Source organism: Triticum aestivum, chromosome 1B (genome assembly GCF_018294505.1).
Source record: "Triticum aestivum cultivar Chinese Spring chromosome 1B, IWGSC CS RefSeq v2.1, whole genome shotgun sequence".
Taxonomy (NCBI): Eukaryota; Viridiplantae; Streptophyta; class Magnoliopsida; order Poales; family Poaceae; genus Triticum; species Triticum aestivum.
In genome coordinates this window covers 146,141,597-146,150,790 of record NC_057795.1, presented here as the reverse complement: position 1 = coordinate 146,150,790, position 9,194 = coordinate 146,141,597, and positions in this window count along the sequence as shown.

Below are 9,194 nucleotides of genomic sequence, written 5' to 3'. Positions count from 1 at the left end.
CCTTTCGGTTCGGAGGGGGGCGGAGGTCGCACGAAGAGCGGATCGAGGCGGTGCACACGAGCAGTTTACCCAGGTTCGGGCCGCACGGATGCGTAAAACCCTACTCCTGCTTGCTTGATTGTATTAAGTTCTTGCTCAGGAGCGATGAACGCTGCCAGACCGAGCGTGAGAATGTTCTTGGTGTCTCGAATGAGCCGAGCCGAACCCAAAAACGAACCCCCTCTACATTGCGTATGGGCCTCCTTTTATACTCTCAAGGGGTCACCGACAGGTGGCAACGCAGAGGAGGGTAAAAAAAGGAATAGAATGCGTTAGGTGCAACCACCGCTACTGTGGACATAGTGCATCCTACCTAACTCTGACGGCAGGGGACAAGGTCATTGAATGCCCGTCTGAGTTGCCTAACAGTGCAAAAAGTGACCGTTAGGTGCGCCACCGTTTGCCACGATGGCCTCCTCTTCATCTCCGCTTGCCACCGCGTACCCCTGGCTGCACAGGCTCCCGCCACGCGCCCCTGAGAAAGTCTCATGGTGACACGCAGATGGGTGCGCTGGAGCGCGGGTATAGAGTGGCAGCGGGCCCCCGGCAAGTACCTTGTTGGGGCCGTCGTCTTGTCGCGTCCGGAAGCTTGTCGCTCGCCGGACCTTGCCGGGACGCACGGTGTGTCGCGGCAAGTTTCTTGAGGTGCCGTGGTTGGCCTTCCCGGCAAGCTCCTCTTGCCGGGGCCTTGTTTCTTCCCGGCAAGCTCCTCTTGCCGGGGCCTTGTCTCTTCATCTTAAATACTTTGTTCTTGAATGGCTCCAAAGGAACCCACGAAGGACCCTGGCGGTCGTCCGGCAAGCCTTGCCGCGGGGTGCTGCAACTGCCCGTGCACAAGTTCGGGATACTAGGGTACCCCTACTCTAGTACACCGACACATACACCAAATTTTGGCATTTGGTATCCTAAGAGGGCCTCTTTTGATCTTATTGGCTACTCCAACTCGGACTATGCCGGAGACAAGGTTGATAGAAAGTCCACTTCGGGTACTTGTCAATTTCCTGGTAGATCTCTTGTGTCTTGGTCCTCCAAGAAACAAAACTCGGTATCCTTATCTACCGCCGAAGCAGAATACATTGCCGCTGGTTCATGTTGTGCTCAATTACTTTGGATGACCCAAACTCTTAAAGATTATGGGATATATGTGAAACATGTTCCATTGCTTTGTGACAGTGAAAGTGCTATCAAAATTGGTCATAATCCCGTGCAACATTCTCGAACTAAGCATATTGAAGTTCGTCATCATTTCATTCGAGATCATGTTGCTAAGGGTGACATTGATCTTAAGCATGTTCGCACCGAAAAGCAATTAGCAGATATTTTCACTAAACCTCTTGATGAGAAAGTGTTTTGCAGGTTGAGAGGAGAATTGAACATCATTGATGCTTCAAACTTGGAGTAGAAACTCCATTAGATACATGCAAGACAAGAGCTTATGACTAATCCTTGATATTTCTCTTATGATGATAATCTTAAGTCTTGGATATATTTGCACCTTGCATGTTATCTAACCCATGTAGGTACTTGGTTGAATCAAATTCCATGGGATTGTAACCTACTCATATCTTGAGCAATCTCTACATCACCAAGTCTCTTCACTATGGTGGTTGAAGACAAGGAAGCACGAAACCATTCAAACATTCCAAGTGGTGCTCCCAACTCTTGACGAGATACATCAATCTTGAGCAACCCACACAAGTTCAACTACATGATCAACACCACCACCCCAAGGTATGTTATTCCATCTTAGAGAAGCTTTACTCCGAGACATGAGTTAAAGCAACTCGACAAGATGTGAATACATCAAGATGCTTAAACGAAAAATGGTAACCCCATTTTGAGCTTAAACGATGAGTATGACCTATGATCAAGTGATCTCACTTGACTCCTAAGTCAATATACTCTAACATAGGTGACTTTGTCGCCGACCAATTCTAGATGAAGTTCTCTCGTGTTCTTTTCTGTGCTCTTGCATTTGTCTCATGCATATTTGTTTCCCCTTTCAAAAAAAACTTCATCTAGATATATTTCTTTTCTGTCTTCTCTACATTTCCAGCATCCAATTCATTGCATATCGTTTAGTTAATTCCTTGCAAATCATTGTGAGATCTTACTAGTCTAGTGAGCTGAGGTGACAAGTGTTTTCTCTGTGATGAACTCGGTTTCATCGATTTGTTGTTTTTGGTCCAACCGAATCCTTTCGGTACAACCGAAGCATACCACTCGGTGCGACCGATTTCACAACATGAAAAACAGTTTGCCACTTATTCTGTGTTTCTTCTGATCCTGCTCCACCCAATGAATCTTGTCCTCTACAAGCATCACATTTTTATAAATGCTTTGTGCTGTGACTCAAGGATCAAACCCATTCACGACAAATTCCATAAGCCCTTCTTGGAAATTGATGTCAAAGGGGGAGAGAGATATCACATCAAAGCTTATCACTTCCAAAGGGAGAGAGAGTATCACTTCCAAATGGGGAGATAGATCTCTAGGGGGAGAGAATACTTAAGAAGAGAGTATTTCTCAAGGATCCCAGATGCTTGGTGTTCAAGAGGAGAGATGCCACATGTCTTCTTGAGGGTAAAGACATGTTCATATGTGCTTATTTGCATTAGCTCTATTCATTTGTATCTTTTAGCTCTGATTTTCTGTTCCCTATCTTCTCCCAGTATCCCATGCTAGATTTAGGGGGAGCAAGACATCTAAGGGAAAGAAATCATTTAAATTCATTGCATATCTTTACCTTTGGGGACATGTCTAATTAAATGTGGTACTTAGTACTCACTCTCTACATGTCATCCCAGTCTTGGTACTCTTGTGGTTTCTTCTGTTTGCTCTGGCTAGTAGGTGTATCTGTGTTATCTAACCTTGTTTATGCAGGTTCATTCCATCCTAAGCCAACTCAAGACCACAAGGTAAGTATATGCATCATAATCATGTGTATGAGGAATTCTTGCTGCTGTACATACTGTTTGCAAGAAGGACTCATGAGCATGAAGGTATTTATTTTAATATTCTTTGCTCTGGTGCATATGGCCAAGATACATGTAACACATTGCTTACTCTGTCATGTTCATGCATTCACATGCTTCTATATTCCATATTCACATGATTGCATACATGTAGGGGGAGCCTATGCTTGTTACATGTCTTTCCAAAGCTTTACTTGCTATTCTCTATATCTTTATCTAAAGCTTTGATGTATGTTGCCATCAATTACCAAAAAGGGGGAGATTGAAAGCACAAGTGCTCCCTGGGTGGTTTTGGTAATTAATGTCAACATATCTCTTGTTGGACTAACACTTTTATCTAGTATATTTCAGACAAGTTCAACAATGGAGTGGCATGGACTAAAGGATGTGGAACCCCTTAAAGATGCTAAGTACAAAGGATTGGATCAAGCCTCAAGATCAAGACTCTTCATTTTATATTTTAGTGATCCAAGATCACATTGAGTCTATAGGAAAATCCAATACTATCAAGAAGGGATGAGGTGTTGCTTAATGAGTTTCTTGCTCCACAGTGCTTACTGATATGCTCCAAAGCCCTCAACTACTTTCCCACATCCACATATGTCCTAAACCAAAAGTCTAACTCGGCCCCACCGATTCTTTCTATCCGGCGCCACAGAGTTTAGATGTCATAGCCACTGCCACAAACCCTAGGTAAATCGGTCTCACCGATAGGGATCTCGGTCTCACCGAGATGGGATTGTAATCTCTCTGTGTATGTCCATTATCAAAATCGGTCTTACCGAGTTTGAGCAATCGGTCCTACCGAGATTACAATGCAAACTCTCTGGTTAACTTATTACCAAAATCGGTCCCAACGAGTTTGAGTAATCGGTCCCACCGAGTTTGCCTGACCAACTCTCTGGTTAGCTAATTGCCAAAATCGGTCTCACCGAGTTTGTGTAATCGGTCTCACCGAGATTACGTTATGCCCTAACCCTAACCATATCGGTCCTACCGAGTTGCATTTCGGTCCCACCGAAAATCCTAACGGTCACATTGTTTACTGGATCGGTCCGACCGAGTTTGTTGATTTGGTCCCACCGAGATTGGTAAATTGTGTGTAACGGTTAGATTTTGTGTGGAGGCTATATATACCCCCTCCACCTCCTCTTCATTCGTGGAGAGGGCCATCAGAACAAACCTACACTTCCAACTTACCATTTCTGAGAGAGAACTACCTACTCATGTGCTGACGCCAAGATATTCCATTCCTACCATATGAATCTTGATCTCTAGCCTTACCCAAGTTGCTTTCCACTCAAATCTTCTTTCCACCAGATTCAAATCCTATGAGAGAGAGTTGAGCATTGGGAAGACTATCATTTGAAGCACAAGAGCAAGGAGTTCATCATCAACGCACCATTTGTAACTTCTTGGAGAGTGGTGTCTCCTAGATTGGCTAGGTGTCACTTGGGAGCCTCCGACAAGATTGTGGAGTTGAACCAAGGAGTTTTTAAGGGCAAGGAGATCGCCTACTTCATGAAGATCTACCGCTAGTGAGGCAAGTCCTTCATGGGCGACGGCCATGGTGGGATAGACAAGGTTGCTTCTTCGTGGACCCTTCTTGGGTGGAGCCCTCCGTGGGCTCGCGCAACTGTTACCCTTCATGGGTTGAAGTCTCCATCAACATGGATGTACGATAGCACCACCTATCGGAACCACGACAAAAACATCTATGTCTCCAATTGCGTTTGAATCCTCCAAACCCTTCCCTTTACATTATTGCAAGTTGCATGCTTTACTTTCCGCTGCTCATATACTCCTTTGCATGCTTGCTTGAATTGAGTGAAGATTGCTTGACTTATGCTAAGATTGCTAAAATCTGCCAAAGATTAAAATTGGGAAAAGGCATAGTTTTTAATTGGTCAAGTAGTCTAATCACCCCCCCCCCCTTCTGGACTTACTTACTTCTTCTCAAGGTCCTACAGCATCCCCAAGCTTAGGCTTTTGGTCATGCTTGAATATCTTGGGGTTCCATGGGCATCCCCAAGCTTAGGCTCTTGCCACTTCTTATTCCATAGTCCATCAAATCTTTACCCAAAACTTGAAAACTTCACAACACAAAACTCAACAGGAAATCTCATAAGCTCCATTAGTGCAAGAAAGAAAAACCACTACATAAGGTACTGTAATGAACTCATTCTTTATTTATATTGGTTTTAAACCTACTGTATTCCAACTTCTCTATGGTTCATACCCACCCCCACCCCCCCGATACTAGCCATAGATGCATCAAAATAAGCAAACAACACACGAAAAACAAGATCTGTGAAAAACAGAACAGTCTGTAGCTATCTGTAACTTTAAAATACTTATGGAACTCCACAAATCCTACCAAAATAGGAAGTACTAGGTAATTTGTCTATTGATCTACTGCTAAAAGAATCAACTCAAAATCACGTTTCTGTGATTTATTTTATTTTTTTTCTCATGAGCGTAAAGTTTCTGTTTTTCAGCGGAATCAAATTAACTTTCACCCAAGATGATCCTATAGGTTCTACTTGGCACAAACACTAAATTAAACATAAAACCACATCTAACCAGAGGCTAGATGAATTATTTATTGAATAACAGCAAGGAAAATTATTGTGTTGTATCCCAACAAGCGCTTTTCTTTAAAGCCTTTTTAGCTAGGCATTGATAATTTTAATGATGCTCACAAGAAAGACAAGAATTGAAGGGCAAAGAGAGCATCATGAAACATGTGACAAAACATGTCTAAGTATAACATACTTCCTATGCATAGGCATATTATAAGCAAACAAATTTGCAAGGCAAGCAAAAACTAGCATATGCAAGGAAGAAGAAAGAGACGATAGCAATCTCAACATGACGAGAGGTAATTTAGTAAGATAAAAATTTCTACGACCATATTTTCCTCTCTCATAATAATTACATGTAGGATCATAAGCAAATTCAACAATATAGCTATCACAAAACATATTCTCAACACGATCCACATGCATGCAAAGTTGACACTCTTCCAAGATAGTGGGATTAACATTGACTAAAGTCATGACCTCTCCAAACCCACTTTTATCAAAAATATCATAAGATTGAACATACTCCAAATATGTGGGATCTAAAGTTGACACTCTTCCAAACCCACTTTCAATATTATTGCAAACACTATTATCAATCTCATATTCATCATGGGGGTTAAATATATTTTCAAGATCAAAAGAAGAATCACCCCAATCATGATCATTGCAACAAGTAATAGACATAGCAAAACTAGCATCCCCAAGCTTAGGGTTTTGCATATTATTAGCACAATTGACATCAAGAAAATTTATAGTAACATCATTGCAATCATGCTTTTCATTGAAGGAACTACCAAGTATGGGTGCAATAGCAACGATCTCATGTTTAACATAAGGAACTATAGCAAATTCATCTTCATAAATATTGGCATCATGGCCACAAGAATAGCAAGCATCATGTTCATCAAGGGATATTTCAAGAAAATCATCGAAATCATTATCTATAGATTCATGCATATCATTATTTTCTTCCAAAGCAACAGTCATTCTCTCAATAAATTCTTTGACATAGACATTATGAGTATAGTTTTCATAGAAATATTTAAGTATGTCAAAAAATTTAGATTCGTAGAGAGTAATATCATACTTTTAAATCAAAGAAGCAACTTCATAAGCACCCTTAAAAGCAACAAATTCTTCAATTTGTTCGATATCATAGTAACTATAAACACCCTTTGCATAAGAAGATAAGATTTCATTTTCATTAAACTCACATAGGTGGGGAAGGTGTTTTTTAGGGTTCTTAGAGCAACAAGTAAAATCACAAATTTCACAAAGATTCCAAGCATAACACATCACTCTGTTATTTAATCCCATAAGAGTCTCCCTTTTTCAGACAAACAGTGACGCACAAAATGAGCATGCTCATCTAAAGATTTCCCATCAACTAGGCTAGTTGGGGTTTCAGCACGAGTGCATAAGGATCGAACATGATCCAACTAGAACACTTTAAGTGGATCCATATCAATAGATTTTTTTAGCAAGCAAAGATGTAAGCGCATAGAAGGCACATGGAGACACAAGCAAACATAAGATCGAATGAAAGAAGGGTGAATAAAACGGCAAGGGTGAAGTGGGGGAGAGGAAAACGAGAGGCAAATGGCAAATAATGTAATGCGAGGGAGATGAGTTTGTGATGGGTACTTGGTATCTCTTGACTTGAGAGAAGACCTCCCCGGCAACGGCGCCAGAAATCCTTCTTGCTACCTCTTGGGCATGCGTTGGTTTTTCACTTGAAGAGGAAAGCGTGATGCAGCAAAGTAGCGTAAGTATTTCCCTCAGTTTTGAGAACCAAGGTATCAATCCAGTAGGAGGCTCCTCAAAAGTCCCATGCACCTACACAAACAAACAAGAACCTCGCAACCAACGCGATAAAGGGGTTGTTAATCCCTTCACGGTAACTTGCGAAAGTGAGATCTGATATAGATAATATGATAAGATAAATATTTTGGTATTTTTATAATATAGATTGGAAAATAAAAGATGCAAATAAAAGTAGATGGAAAACTTATATGATAAAAGATAGACCCAGGGGCCATAGGTTTCACTAGTGGCTTCTCTCAAGATAGCATAATTATTACGGTGGGTGAACAAATTACTGTCGAGCAATTGATAGAAAAGTACATAATTATGAGAATATCTAGGCATGCTCATGTATATAGGCATCACATCCGCAACAAGTAGATCGAAACGATTCTGCATCTACTACTATTACTCCACACATCGACCGACTCCTGCCTGCATCTAGAGTATTAAGTTCATAAGAACATAGTAATGCATTAAGCAAGATGACATGATGTAGAGGGATAAACTCAAGCAATATGGTATAAACCCCATCTTTTTATCCTTGATGGCAACAATACAATGCGTGCCTTGCTGCCCCTGCTGTCACTAGGAAAGGACACCGCAAGATTGAACCCAAAGCTGAGCACTTCTCCCATTAAAAGAAAGATCAATCTAGTAGGCCAAACCAAACTGATAATTCGAAGAGACTTGCAAAGATAACCAATCATACATAAAATAATTCGGAGGAGATTCAATTATTTCTCATACATAAACTTGATCATAAACCCATATTCATCGGATCTCGACAAACACACCACAAAAAGAATTACATCGAATAGATCTCCAAGAAGAGGAAGGAGAACTTTGTATTGAGAATCAAAGAGAGATAAGAAGCCATCTAGCTAATAACTATGGAACCAAAGGTCTATGGTATACTACTCACTACTCGTCGGAGAGGCCTTGGACATGATGTAGAGGCCCTCCATGGTCGATTCCCCCTCCGGCGGAGCGTCGGTGAAGGCTCCAAGATGGGATCTCGCGGATATAGAAGGTTGCGGTGGTGGAATTAGGTTTTTGTGGTGCTCCTGGCTGGTTTCGGGATACGTAGATATATATAGGAGGAAGAAGTAGGTCGGTGGATGCTCGAGGGGCCCATGAGGGTGGGGGGCGTGCCCACCCCCTTAGGGCGCGCTGGGCACCCTCGTGTCTGCCTCGCTCGTTGCTTGACGTCCACTCCAAGTCTTCTGGTTTGCATTTGTTCCAAAAAGATCGCTCCCGAAGGTTTCATCCCATTTGGACTCCGTTTGATATTCCTTTTCTTCGAAACACTGAAATAGGCAAAATAACAACAATTCGGGCTGGGCCTTCGGTTAGTAGGTTAGTCCCAAAATGATATAAAAGTGTAATGTAAAGCCCATAAACATCCTTATCCAAACAATCGAAACGTAAGTAGTAACCACAGGAGCCGGGCAACCCAACTATTGACCCAAGACATGATTCGGAGTTGATTCATATAATGCTAAATTTTGGACGCTGAATTGCACTTGTGAAAGTGTTCAGACTTATAATAAATGTACGCGGCTGATGGATCCCCTGGCAATTTAGGTCAGGGCGAAGTGTACATGGCAATTAGATGATAAAAATACTGAAGAAGGAATAAGCCAGTACCAAGTAATTTGGGCAAAAAACGGTTTCCGTAATAGTTTGATTGATACGTCAAAACGTATTTGTACAGATAATGCTATAAGCATCGAGGCTATTTTACCTGTCGAGCGCAAGGGAAAGCTATGTAAAAGTATTTAAGAACATT